The sequence below is a fragment of the Lemur catta genome, chromosome 4 (genome assembly GCF_020740605.2).
Source record: "Lemur catta isolate mLemCat1 chromosome 4, mLemCat1.pri, whole genome shotgun sequence".
In the NCBI taxonomy this organism is placed as follows: domain Eukaryota; kingdom Metazoa; phylum Chordata; class Mammalia; order Primates; family Lemuridae; genus Lemur; species Lemur catta.
In genome coordinates this window covers 78,573,312-78,587,411 of record NC_059131.1, presented here as the reverse complement: position 1 = coordinate 78,587,411, position 14,100 = coordinate 78,573,312, and the positions used below count along the sequence as shown (strand labels likewise).

The window sequence follows — 14,100 nt, the reverse complement described above, 5'->3', positions numbered from 1 at the left end:
ACGGCTTGGTAACGCCGGGGAGGCCTCCAGTCAGGAAGGTCACAGAACAAGGGCTTTGGTCCGGAAACAGCCACAGCAGATTCAAAACTTGGGTTATCCTTACTCCTTGCAGGCAGTAGTCACGCTCAAATCTCACCCATTAACTTGTCAGTGTGATTGCTGGCCAGGTGTGACTCTGAGAAGCAGAGAAGGCATATTTCACTTCCCAGGAGACGCAGGGCCAGCCCCCCAGTTACCGGGCAGGGGGGCACGGTCACCTTCTGCCCCAGCAAGCACTGAGGGTTACTCGTTTCCATCCCAAACTTGCATCCTGTTAATAGACTGCTTGTTAACACAGTCCCACAAATTGTTCCCCTTAAACTGTGATCTCTTATGGTCTGATTTATTCATGTTTTTACAACCATTTTACATCTTGGAGCCAGTGCCATTTCCACAGAAAACATTTCAATGGCACAATAAAAGTCAACGGGAAAATTGATTCTGATAGGCAGAAACCTAAAACTCCAGACGCTTTTGCCTCCCCAGCGAGGCATCGCAGCGGCATGCCAAGGCGGAGGCATGAGGTCCCTGGGACCACCCCACCCCCTGTGTTCCACCGGACACACTTCACACGAAGGACAGTTCCGCGGTTTCCCGTGTGCTCCCAGACCCGCACACTCTAGTGGCAATCCCATAAAATACTCTCATGCTGGCAGAGCAATTTATTCTTAATCACCTGTTCAAGGTCTAGTCTGCTTAAAGCCTACCCTGTGACACACACACGACAGGAGTAGACTTTTCGTTTTCCTAGAGGAAGGAAGTCAAGAAAAAAAACACTCTCTACTTTTCCTAATTTTAGAATCTCAACTGCAGCAATGTTTTCATGTCAAGCTCTGTGGGGCTGTTCCTTTCGTATTGTTCTCTCACATCCACGTCATCCACATGCCTGGCGTAGGAACTCTTAAAGTAAGACAAGGACAGAGTATCCATAATCCAACACTCAGGTGTGGGGAAAAAACCAATAAAATAAAATGAAATTCATAGTACAGCAAGAAGAAAAGGCTTTGGGTCAGGAAGACATGAGCTCCTAGCCTGATCTACCCACAATGAGCCCCGGGCTTCGGCCGAGTTGCTTAATCTCTCAGAGCCTCACGTCCTGGTTCAAGGTAAGCACTCGGAAAATGGGCTGTCACCTCGTCATCACCACGGTGTGTCAGAGATGGCAGCCTGGGCAGCAGAAAGAACACAGCTTATAAAGCAGCAGACCTTGGTCAATAAAGCTGTTGTACATGCTCAACTCTCTGGCCCTGGGCAATCCCCCTAACCTCTCCTGAGGCTTCATGTCTCCATCTGTCCAATGGGGACAATAACATCTGCATTTGAGACCAGAGAAGATACACAAGAGGTGGCAAGCCCTGTGCCAGGCACCTACCAAGCACCCCCTAGGTTACAGCTGCTTCCACTGACTATACCACCAGGGGAACTGTAGGATCGATGCAATAGTATTTTTTTTCTTAGCACCTGTCAATACTTATTGAGCAATTATTTAAGCAATTATCACAGATCTATCCACTATAAAAACTAGAGCATCAAAGGCTGAGGTCATCTCTCAATAGTTGGTACCCTGTAAGGAAGAAGCAATTGGTCCAGGAAGCCCCAGTGTGCTGCAGTAAGGAACAGGGACAGTCACCCCTATGTTGGCAGAAACTCGATAAGCTACTCCCAGGTATCAGAGACCTCCACGCCTACACCTGCAATAGTAGCTATAGCCCTAAAAATGTAATGACTGAGCAAAGTATGTAAAATGTTTAAACAGTCCTTGTGGAGGCAAAGTCAGCTGCCAGCAGTCTCCAAATACCAAAAAGCTGAGATATGATAAAATAAGGAGCGAATTTAAGGTGATATTTCTAAGTATATACACTCTAGGAAAAATTGTTATTAAATAAATTGAGGTTAATAGGAAGATAAATAGTAAAACTTTCCTTTACTACAAGAAATACTACTGGTTAGTGTTTTTATGAATGTAGAAGTGACAGGCTTAACTTTTTATTTCCTCCTGCTCACTGCTCAGTTGAACAGAGTTGCTGGCTTCTGCAGTAGGGGCGGAAGTGACGGGCATGGGATCACTGACATTTACACCTGGGTATTCACACCAGCAACTGACACAGCTTGTGAAATCCAGTCCCGTTTACTGAACTTAGCCCTTGTCACCTAAGCCACTGCCTTTCCCACCTCATAATGCTCACATCCTTCTACCCGTCCCGCTAGGACAGTTCTCTCCTAGGAAAGCCTCCAGTAGCTCTTCATAAGGTAAAAAACCTTCAGCGCAGCATACAAAGCCCTTCACGCACTCCAGACTCTAACAACAGCGAGTTACAGTCAATTCTCAAGCATAATGGGAGGATCGACGCACATGATCTTACGCGTTTGTGCACATAACAACTCTGGTATGAAAGGAAGGAGTTTGTCACCACACTTCTCCCTCGCTGTCCTCTCCCCAAAGGAGGCAGGTCAGAGCCAGGAGGTCCCCAAGACCTTGCTCCTTCTCTCCAAAGGGGAGATCAGAGTACAGGGCAGGAAATGCCTGCCTGGAAGCAGGGGCTCAGAGACCCAGCACAGGCCCCTCTGGATGCAGTTCAGACACCCCCCCCCCCCAAACCGCTCTTTTGGCCCAGCCCCAGGTGCCCATCAGGCTGGCACAGCACAAACCTTGAGTGCCTAACACCTGGGAAGGGCGTCCAGGCTGACATCTCGCCTACCATTCTGCCAGGCCAGCACCGCTTTCATTGCTTTCCCACGCACCAAATGATAAGGCTGGATGAGCTAGCGCTTTTCCTGTTGGCACTTCAAACACCACTGACCAAACAGCACATGCCTAGTCCCCAACCCAGTGTTGTTTAAGTGAGCTAGAGTCTCAGGGACTCATTACCCAGCTAGTCTTCCCAGCCTGCCCTGTGCCAAGGGGACCCACTACACCTCCGTAAACAAGTCCCCCCATTCTTTAAAACTTGTTCCAAACGTAACACCCCCTGGCTTTTCCTGACTTCTCCCCAAAGGGTCAGTTCTCCCTGCCTTGGGTACCAGGGACTGGCCGTAAGAACCTCTGCTACAGTGGTTGTCACAGACCCAAGCTGCCGGGGTCCAGCCCCATTCCACAAGAGCATGAGAAAGGGTATCTGGAACTATATTTTATCTGTTTTTTTAATTGCTAAAACAGTCACTGCAAGAAAAATAGCCTAGAATACAGGCTACTACATACATTCATAATAAATACTTACTACATGAATTGCTGTATCTCATGACTTTCCAAATGAACATTTTTCTAAACACAAAAGTAAATTTCAGTAAACCAGGGTTTTGTGTGGATTTCTTTATGACATAAAAGTAATCCTTTAGAATTAAATGGGTACAGATATATTTATAAGCATATCTGCATGCAATCTATTCGTGGTTCTTCATACACCATCTTGTCTGCGTAATACATGTTTACTAGATGCTTGTGGAGAATACATTGCCAGAGTGAGCATGTACACTTCTCACCTCAGCAGCTTCTGAATGAGGACCAACAATAACTTCAGGGCTGTTAAAGTCACTAATGATCAAGAACTTTCTAAAGAAGTAGTGTCAGATTCTGATGCTAATGAATTATTAATAAATTCTGGTGCTCAGATCTGAGGATCTGTAATTTCTAGCTTATATTCCATTCCCTTGAAATCTGACAAATGGATTGAAATGTGACTGCATTTCCAAATGACTCAGTCTTAAAAGGTTCCACTTCAATGACTATTTTTTTAAAATCTGAGTTATGCTGGGTTTGAGAAGAGTGTTCTTATGTAACAAAAATCTCCTAGGATAGGAATGGAAACACCCCAGTGGTGTTTGTCTTACATGGGTCCGAAAGACCGAAGTGGGAGTGCCCTATGAATGCAGGAGGGTATCTAGAGCTAATAGGGCCAAAAACACCTGAGGGCAGGCAGGGCCAGACATACAGTGTAGGGGGGAGGAGAAAGGAGGAGGGTATGGAACCAGGCTGCGAAATGTGAGCGCCAGGCCCTCCATTCCAAACTAGGACCTAGCTCTGGAAATCAGAATGAACAACTCCCTAAATAGCGGGAACCATGTGTCACTTTCTCCAAAAGAATCATAAAGGATAACAAGGCAAAAACACCAAGACACTTAATCCTATCCTTATGAAATACTACATATTAATTTGATACTGCTCTGAATATCATACATCTAAAGGAGGCATAATTGAAATTAAAAATGTTCCAAAATATTTTTTAAAAAAAAAAGTGGTCGAGGAGAAAGAACATATTCACAAAGTTTTTTTGTAGTAGTAGTAGATCAAGAAAAAGGAAACTCTAATTTAGACTAAAGTAGTAAATTTATAGAAACCATTATACCAAGAGATTTCACAGTCCAACATTACAGATTTCAGAATACTTTAAAGCAGTTTGTAAATAACAGAAGCAAATTATGGTTTTTAAGGAGAACTCATATACTGCATGTTATCCTTGCAGCTCCTTCTGAGACAAAGCTCTGGAGGTGAAATTATACCTTCCCTTAAAGCACTTCCTACTGCCCAGCCAGGGCAGAACACCAAATTAACTGGATCACCAAACGGTAACTCATATTTTAAATAAAATGGCCCACACTATTTGTCAAGGCTAAGAAATATTTTTGTTATACAGCAACATGTTCTTGTCCAGTGTCTGTTGTTACAGGACCTGAGGCCCAGACTCCACATGCTGCATTGCACTTACGGTTTTATGGTAACACACAAGCAGATTTCTCATACAAGCAGGTAAAACCTTTCTGAGAATCTCTCACCTGTTTGCAACTCTTTTGATGGAGACTTACCTTCTTAGCATCAAAGCTGGAATCAAACCTTTACTAGACTGAAAGCAGTTCTGATTTACCCTTGCACGGCCTGTTCCAACACAGGATGCAGGAGGCACCATCAGCACACATTCGAGAACCATGTGCCGAGCGGGATTTGTGGGGGCCGCACCATCTTACAGGCTAGAGCCGCCTCCTGGCTACACCCTCGAAACCATCGCCTGCTAAAGCAGGAACAGGGATGACTGAATTTTGAACCAGGTCCCTTGAAAGCTTAGATTTCATGTGGTTCAACAACTCAGGGCTACATTTATTGCCAGTGCCATTTTACTATTTAAAAACCTACTGTCCAGATGAAACATCTGCGGCAAACACAGCAACTTCCCCCGCCTATTTTAAGCAGAAAACTGCAGACTTACCTTTGGCACACAGTTATGAGAGGTGACTGGAAAAATGCAGAACTCTTCAAAAAGATGAATTTTTCAGCTGATGACACCTCTGAAGTTACAAAGCCGCAGGAATTCTCCAAATGCTCAAATCCAACTCAAATCTCAGCAGACAATTATAATCTGGGACGTCACTTGTATAAAAAGAACACATGAAATCTAAAAAGACATAGAAAGAAGCACCTATCAGGTATGCTTGCTTGTTTAAGTAACCACTTTAAAAAATAACTGGTTATTTGCCTGAAACCAATGTTTTTATTAAAATAATACACCCTAGAAAAAAAGGTGCCCTGTTGTCCAAAGACCTCTCCCAACACACAAATGTCCTCACCTTTCCCACCTGCCATTCCCCAGGCGAGCTCTGCACAGATGTGGGGGGAGGGGAACCACATACTCTGTGAACAGCTGGTGGCGGGAAGTGATGGGGCAGTGGGGGGAGGGGACAGCCGGAATAATCGAGGCCCTGAGCTCCTAAGTCCCTTCCAGGCCTCCTCCCACCAACAACCCCACCCCTCAACACCTGCCCCAAACATAGGGGAGGCTGCCAGGGGGCAGGAGGCAAGTGTGGCAGCTTAATTAGGGAGAAGGGTTGCAGGGGGCTACTGTTTAGAGGCCCATTCCTCTCTTGGAGGTCTCTAGCACTGGCCAGTTACTGAGAGACCCCACCAACTGGACCCATCACCTTGAGCTAAAAACATCCTCCCTCACGACCCAGGAAATCTGAGACTAACAGTCCAAAACCACAGGAAAGTTAAGAGGAGAAGAGCCAGGCAGAGGATGCCCACAGCTCTCCCTCCCGGTGGGGAGGGCCTGCCGCTGCCTTTCATTCAGGACACTGGGAGATGCGTTCAGTCTCTGGCTCACCTTTTCGAGGGGACCCCGAAGCACTCTGTGGACTTCGAGCTCACTGACATTTTTAATCACATTTCAAACCCAGTGGGGATCTGTCTTGACAGTTCACTCAGAGAAGATCTATTAATTCATCCCTAGCATGATTATGATCCAAAATGTTAAATGCCCCATAGAAAAAAATCGAATTCTATTTTAGTCAAACAGAAAAAGATAATTCAAGCAGGGCTATCATAAAAATGTTATAAGGCAAGTTCATAAATTTTGATTTAAAATTAATTCCTCTTTATGCATTCTCTAGCATTATTTTAAAGGCTGCATGATTTTAAAATATATATGATTTAATGCCAGGAAAAGGTGATGACTGAACACAATGGGAATACCAGATCTGGGAGAGATGTTAGGTGTATACTAGGAAGATTGCTCTTCTCTCTGCTCTCGAAATGGAAATATTCGTGCAGGACTGAGGTCTCAACTGAGGGTTCTTGTTCCTCATGCTGACGTTGCCAACCTCGTCCACACTGCTTACAGAAGAAGGCCACCGACACAGGGCAATGGACAGGGCATCATGCCCCTGAACACACCTGTAGTTGTATTTTCAGGGGTATTCTAGACATGAGTTGTATTTTTAAGATTTTAAGTGGACAGTGAATTTGCCTGGAGTCAGACTTCCCTGGGCCAAGGCTGGGGAGGTGTTTGTACAGCTGTCTGGGTTGTCCTGACACAGGCCTCCCTCAGTGTGCACGGTGCTCTCATGAGGGCTATTATTTAATCCTTCCAATAACCTTCCAGGATAGACAGTAACAGCCAAATTTACAGAGAAGTTAACTTTCTCAGGACACTAAAGGTTTTCCTTAATAGTCTTTAGAGTCAGAAACTAACTGGCCTTTAAGACTCCAAATCCAATGGTCTTTACACACCCCTAGTCTCTTCTGCAAGTGAAAGACCCTCATCACGACAAAAGAGGACCCAACTCAGGAGCAGCTTACCTGCTAGCCCGAAGCAAAAGAGCAACCAACTGGACTTGGAACCTAAGTCCTTTGCTACTCGGAGTGGTGGGCAAGTCAGAACACAGTGCCTACAAGCACAAGCAGTAAAGGAAAAGCCAGACACAACGGAGCAGGACTTGAACTAATGGAATAGCTCTAATGAAAGTGAAGCTGTTTAAAATCCATTTAAAGGTGCCAGTGGCCATCTGGGATTCAAGTGTGAAAAATGAAGGTTTCAGTGTTTTCCTTGAGAAAAGCGTTCCATTGGCAAACTGTCAATGCACTAAGAATGCACCTTAAATAAACATAGTGATCAAAACCTCTCTCTTTACAGGTTTAATTGAAGTCTGCCCACTACCTGTGTTTAATGTGGGGCTGCTACCTTACTCAAAACCTCTGATAAGAAAGAACATTCCAAATCAGGTCTTAATTACAACCTGTGATCTAAATCCATTGGGAAAGAATACACTTTTGTGCAAAAAGCCTGCAAGATAAACACCCAACAAGGTCACTTGGATGACAGAAGGCCCTCACCAAAGGATTCATCCAAGGATTTTCTATGCAGCCAGCTTTAGGCAGATAGGACTATAAGAAAGAGGTGGACGCTTTTCTTTAAAAATACTCCACTAGCACCATGTGCATCCCTTTTAGAAATAAAAAAGGGCAAGGGTTGGGGGGTGGATAACAATTAACACACTGACACCATAGGTATCTCTTCACTTTAATTTGGATCATTAATAACACAGAATTTTACCACTGCAAAATCCAAGGGATTATCTGAATTCTCTGTAACCTTTAGATTTCCCTGGTTTTTTTAAATCCCCAACAAAAGCCACAACCAAGGCTTCCTGCAGTCTTTTCAGAGGCGTTTAGCTACAGAGCCAGGCGAGTGTGGTGGGCACACCCAGGTGGCACTTCCTGTCGCAGGCGCAGGGCTGGGCGTCGAGATGCCCCCAAGCAAGTCGTCCTGGCCCATTCCACATTCCGAGTGCCTGCCGGTGGCAGGGACAGCATCTTCTGGTGGTCCTGGACTGGTTCTTCCCTCCTTCCAAGTCTGGGAGGGAGGTCTAGTGCTGAGGTCTGTAACTAACTCCAGTTACTCCAGTGGAGCCCTTCAGGGTTAAGGAGAGGGCCGTGTGGCTTGTTCTGATGACAGCCCAACGCCGCGTGTCCTGTGGGCACAGCGTCGCTGGACACTGTTACCCTACCTGCGTTAGAGCTGGCCTATGTGTCCAGACAGCTGAAGTCGCCAAAAGGCTGAAGTCAGCCTTCAGAAAGCTCAGGGGACCCCACCTGTCCTACTCTCTGACTGACAGAAACGGAGACAGGCAGGAGAAGAACATGCACTGGTCACAATGAGGTCCCATCGTGGCTTTGCCTCTCCGTCAGCCTCATCCATCTTCACAGCAACCCAGGGGGTTACATCTCACCATTCAGCTCAGGAACTAAACCACCAGACGCCCACAGCCAGAATCTGAAGGCACACTTGTCTGATGCTAAGGCCAGAGTGCTCTTTCTCCTGGCAAAGATCACCAGGAAAGGGGTAGAAACTTGACATGTGGCAAATAACGTCGCTGCTGCCATCTGTCTGGGGTCTGCCACCCTGGGAGGCCGGCTCCAACCTCCTAAATCAGGTGGAGGCCGTGTTAGGCTGCGTCAAGAAGCAAGCCCAGGAACACACACAACACCTTCATGTTCAAAGGTCCTATTTCTCCAAGATGTCAGTGTGGCAAAAAAAGACAGAAAGACTTGTTGACATTATCTGGATTAGTAACGGGCACAACCTAGACTCAGGTGTGCATCACAACCAAATCTTTTCTTTGTGACACACACCAGGGAACTGCCCCAGACCCCTAGTCTAGACATAGAGTTAAAGGCAATCGTCTTCTTTTTATTTACCAAAAAAAAAAAAAAGCATAGGCTTTGGATCTCAGAGCTCTCCAATGCCCCATCTTGACCTCCCCACCCCCCACCCCCCAGCAGGCTCAGCAGCGACCCGCAAGCGGGTCTCCAGTTCAGAATGAATACGGAGGCGTCAGTGCCTGCCCAGAACAGCACGGGGTCAGGGCCGTCTGGGGGACCGCTCGCAGCACTAGCTGTATTTCATTCCTACTGAACTACTTGGAAGAAAACCTTATTCAAGCGGGAAAACACTGGCTTCAGACACTGAACAAAGCTCCACAAGTCTCCTTGAGTGGTTTGGCTGAAGTTCAACCCGTGCGGACTGACACTGAGCAGCTTAGATGTGTTTATCAATCCGAAACTCAAAGGCGTCCAAGGAGATGACCTCAGCTGTCTCTTATCATCCCGTGCACGGTGGTTCCCAGGCTGGGCTCAGAGAGGACTGAAGTCCACAGGCTAGTTTCAACGCTTCAAAAAGCCTCACTGAATTTAGGACTTTTTACTCAAGATAAAGCTGTCCTGAAGAGGAAAAATATCAAGTTTCTCTGCACTAGGCTGGAATGATACCAATTCCAAATAGTAATGCTAGTTATCAGGTTGATTAGAAGTTGATTAATAAAAACGGGAGGGAAAAAACTACTAATTTCTAACTCTCTAAACGGCCACCGAGTGGCTGAGGTGGGTGTTTTGGGGAGGAAGATAACTAACTGGTCAAATTTTAAGCTCTGTCAGTTCTACATTCTGGAATGATAATTTCTGCCTTCATGTATCCCAGGACTGAGAAAAGAAATAAACTGCAAGCACTGGGCCAACCCAAAATATGGACCAGAAAAGGTGTCAACAAGGGTAACAGGGCTGCAGGCTTGACTCAGCCACCACTCAGCCACCACCCCAGGCACTTGACCCCAATCCTATATCTCTGGGGCACATGGGAACAGCCTTAGAATTATCAAAAATTGATGATATGGTGCCAACAATTCATCAGAGCTTATCTAAAATAGCATAAGAAAGTCATAATGTGAAGCTTAATATGAATTTAAATTTTATAGTCTGCTGCCTAAAAATCCTAACACATAGAAATTTGATTAGTAACACGCTTTCCAAAGGTTTGTAAAGCTTTTTGTTTACATATTTAATGCTAGCCTCTTAAATGCAACAATACTCCACCCTGCGAAGGTCTGTTAGGTGTTTCTCCAAGATCTCTCCACGTGTCCAAACCACTAAGAGTTTCCGTCATCAGCACAAAAGCCTTGCTATACATCTCAGCGCCACAGCTAGACAGTCTGATTACATATAGCATTTCTACCAGGCTCACCCGCATTCTTTAATCCGCATCCACAGGACTCATTCATCGTCTAGGTAGTGACAACACCAATAAGAAACATGCTGACAAAAATAAACTGCACTATTGAATAAGAGCTGTGCAAACCTCATTTTTTGAAGGAAGGAAAGAGAGAGGGAGGAGTGGAGGCAGTCAGAGGAGCAAATCCTGTTTCTCCTTCTCTATCCACCCCCCCAACACACAAAGATTTTTTTTTTTAACAGAAACTTAAAACTCAGGCCAGAAGGCTAGATACAAGTTATTGTTAACAGTGGTCACAACGAATAAATTTAGGGAGTAGAATCAGGAGTGAGAAGCGTTACTTTACTTTCAACTTTATTAATTTCTGTAACATGTGAACTTTTATAATATATTTTACTTTAGTCACAAAGGCTAGCTATTAGACAAAACTGCACGCTCTCTTCCCCACATCTATCGGGCACCTCTGCCAAGTGGAGGCCAGGAGTGAACGTGGGTGGGGGGCTCATCCTTCCTCCCTCCCTCTCACGCGGCCAGCCACTGCTAAGCAAGTCCTCAGCATCTGCCCCTCTGCAGCCCCCTGCCCTGTCACCATGTCAGATCTCCACTGCTGAAACAGCAGCCACTACCTGGAAACCCTCTTCCCTGGCCCTCCCTGCTAGCCTTGGGAACCTCCTTCCCACCCTCATTCAAAAAGCTCTTTAAAAGCCCCCTCCCACGGGAAGACTTCCCGGATGGCTCCAGGGTCAGTTAAACACTTTGTCTTCTGGGTCCCCTTAGTGCCTTATAGTGTTTATTACACCATGGAGTCTTATGTATCCCATCTGCTACGGGCTAAATTGTGATCCCCAAAATTACTATGTTGAAGTCCCAACCCCCACTACTTCAGCATGTGACTGTATTTGGAGATAAGGTCTCTAAAGAGGTGATTAAGTTAAAATGAAGAACGTAGGGTGGAACCCTAATCCAACAGGACTGGTCTTCTTTTAAGAAGCGGAAGAGACACCAGGAGTGAGCACACAAAGAAAAGACCACACGAAAACACAGCAAGAAGCAGCTGTCTGCAAGCCAAGAAGAGACCCCAGAAAAAGCCAATCTTACTAATACCTAAATCTTGGACTTCCAGCCTCCAGAACTGTGAGAGAATAAATGTCTATTGTTGAAGCCCTTGGTCTGTGGTACTTTGTTATGGCAGCCTGGGTCTTTCATGAGACTGTCAACCCTGAATTCTCAAGACATATGACACATACAACAGGAACTTGAAAAACGTTTTCTGAGCAAATACAAGAATGAGTGAATGGAGGGACTCAGTGTCAAAGCCATCAGATGACCCACGCTGCCTCTCCCAGCTCCCTCCTCCAGCGTCCCAGAGAAGAACTGGGACCTATTTCAACAATTTTCAACACCTATTCACCCTACAAACCCCAGTTTAGGCATCTCTACCTCTGGGACCACGGGGCTTCTCCTACACAGAAAGTCTAGCCTTCCCTTCCCTGTGCAAAGCCCCAGAGTAGCACCCATCACACTGCAATATAACCGTGGTATTTTGCATTTTAATGGTGATGCTTCACCATGTGCACGCAAAAGTACTCTGTCGCCCAACCTCAACCTCAACAATTACAAACATACAGCCACCCCTCAGCCCTCACTAGATGACTAAAGATAATTACATGCAAAAATCAGTCTGCCCATAAACACTTCAGTGCGTATCACCAACAGATATGCACAACCCCATTACCACACCTAAAATAATTAATACACTAATATAAATCTCATATCTAGTTAGCGTCCCAGTGTTCTTGGTTGTCCCACAAATGTCTTTCTATAGCCAATTCATTTGAATCAGAATCCAAATCATGTCCACCAATTACAAGTTCTGCTTCTTAAGCCACTTTAAATCTATTTTAACGACAACAGGTTGAAGAGGCTGCGTGATCTGCCCCACAGACGCTGGCATTCTGTCTCCCGTGTCTTTCATGTGTGCCCCCATCCCTGGCATTTCCAGCACACTGGCGGTCAGCCCTGGGACTCCTTAGGCGGGAGACGCTGATGTTCTCAAGAGCAGGGACCCAGCACTGACCATGTGTTCGGCACTGAGAGCGGCCCAATTAACCTGCGATTTAGTAAATGAAACAATAAATTAGAGGCACTAGAGTATCAGCAAGTCTCACCCCTTCCTTTGCCTTTCCAGGGCTCACATTTCCAAATGGGATTTGCCACAGGGTTGACGGCCCTTCCAAGTCCCTTCCAGAAGTAAGGGAAAGCCTCATTCTACTTTTCCAACTGGGAACAGGTGTATGAAACTTAAGGCTAAAAGTTACATAATCATCTTAAGCATTGAATGATATCATGTTCTTCTGATTTTAAGAAAACTATTTAAAAAAATAACTGCCTGGTGGGTCAGATCAGCCGATGCAGGGACTCGAGGACTGGCACAATTCCACCAACTCCAGAGAGGCTGGTGTCACTGATGGACGTTCTCAAAGCACCCTAGGAAGCAGACATTTTATGCCCCCAAATGACCCTGTTGAGAAACATAATGCCATCTTGAACTTAAGTTATATACAGATGTTTGCATGCCAAACAATTTTTCCCTATGTTTTTTCTATGAAGGAAAAGGTATACTTTTTTCCTAGCAAAGAACACTTATATTGTCTTATATAGATCCAAGGGTTCTCCCTTAGTTCAGAATTAATCAAATCAGAAACCTCAAAACTTTTATTTCCTCTGCCCTTCAAGTAGAGCACCTGGGTATCTTAGAACCACATATTAATTTTAGAGAGAACACTAATATGGGATGCCTGCCATTCACACACACATGCATCACAGGACAGAAACATCAGACAGCTGTTCGGTCAGGGCCCAGGTTCTAATTAACTCAGAATTAAGATGCTGGATCCCCAAGTGTGTGGGCTACAAGGGCTCATGCAAATTTTACTATTTCGGGGATTCAGAGTGTTACTCAAACTCTACCTTTGTTCCAGATTACATCACTGGTCTTTTAAGAAATCACAACAGGACTCTCATCATGAAGGTGCAAGATATGATTTTTACAGCAATTAGACCAAGGTATGGGTTAAAAATGGCTGAGGCCACCCCATTACCTTTGGCACTCAGTAAGTCCCTGGGAGTGTAAAGAACAACCAAACTCTGGAGAAAAAGGCTGAGAAAGATTTTGTAGAAAGGTTGCTTGTATCTGTTTTTTTTTAATTTTGTAAGTTACTGGTAATTGAGAAGTCTCCAATGGAATGAATTTGCTTCTTTCTAAGAAACTATGAAAAAACTCACTGCATATCATCCTCTTCCACCTGTGATAAACACTGATCAACTTAGTTTGTTTCCCCCATTCTTGAGTGGCAGTGATGCTCACATAAACAGTGTTTCATAAATGTATTCCGTAAAATTCCAGCAAATGTGGAATAAAAGGGAAATTTAAAATTTCCCATTTAAAAAGAGCCTAATAAAGATATGGAAACAACGTAAGTGTTCATTGATGGGTGAACAGATTAAGAAAATGTAATATATGTGTGTGTGTACATACACACACAGGAATATTATTGAGCCCTACAAAAGGAGGAGATCCTGCCATTTGTGATAACACAGATGAACAGGGAGGACATTATGCTAAGTGAAATAAGGCCAGGCACAGAAAGACAAGTACTGTAGGATCTCATACGTAGAATCTAAAGATGTTAAACTCATAGAAATAGAGAGGAGAATGGTGCTTACCTGGGGCTGGGGAGTGAGAAAAATGGAAGGATTTATTTCAGTTGTAAAATGAATATAGTCTAGAGAT

General features: G+C 44.9%; 1 protein-coding gene across 5 annotated transcripts in view; it reads right to left on the bottom strand.

Annotated features, from left to right (window-relative positions):
• NCK2 (NCK adaptor protein 2) overlaps nt 1–14,100 on the bottom strand; it is a 131,525-nt gene that overhangs the window by 63,178 nt on the left and 54,247 nt on the right. For all 5 annotated transcript variants that reach the window (XM_045550348.1, XM_045550349.1, XM_045550345.1 and 2 more), the window contains exon 2: nt 5,238–5,423. The gene's annotated coding sequence lies outside the window, so the exon portion shown is untranslated. The remainder of the gene's footprint in view (nt 1–5,237; nt 5,424–14,100) is intronic.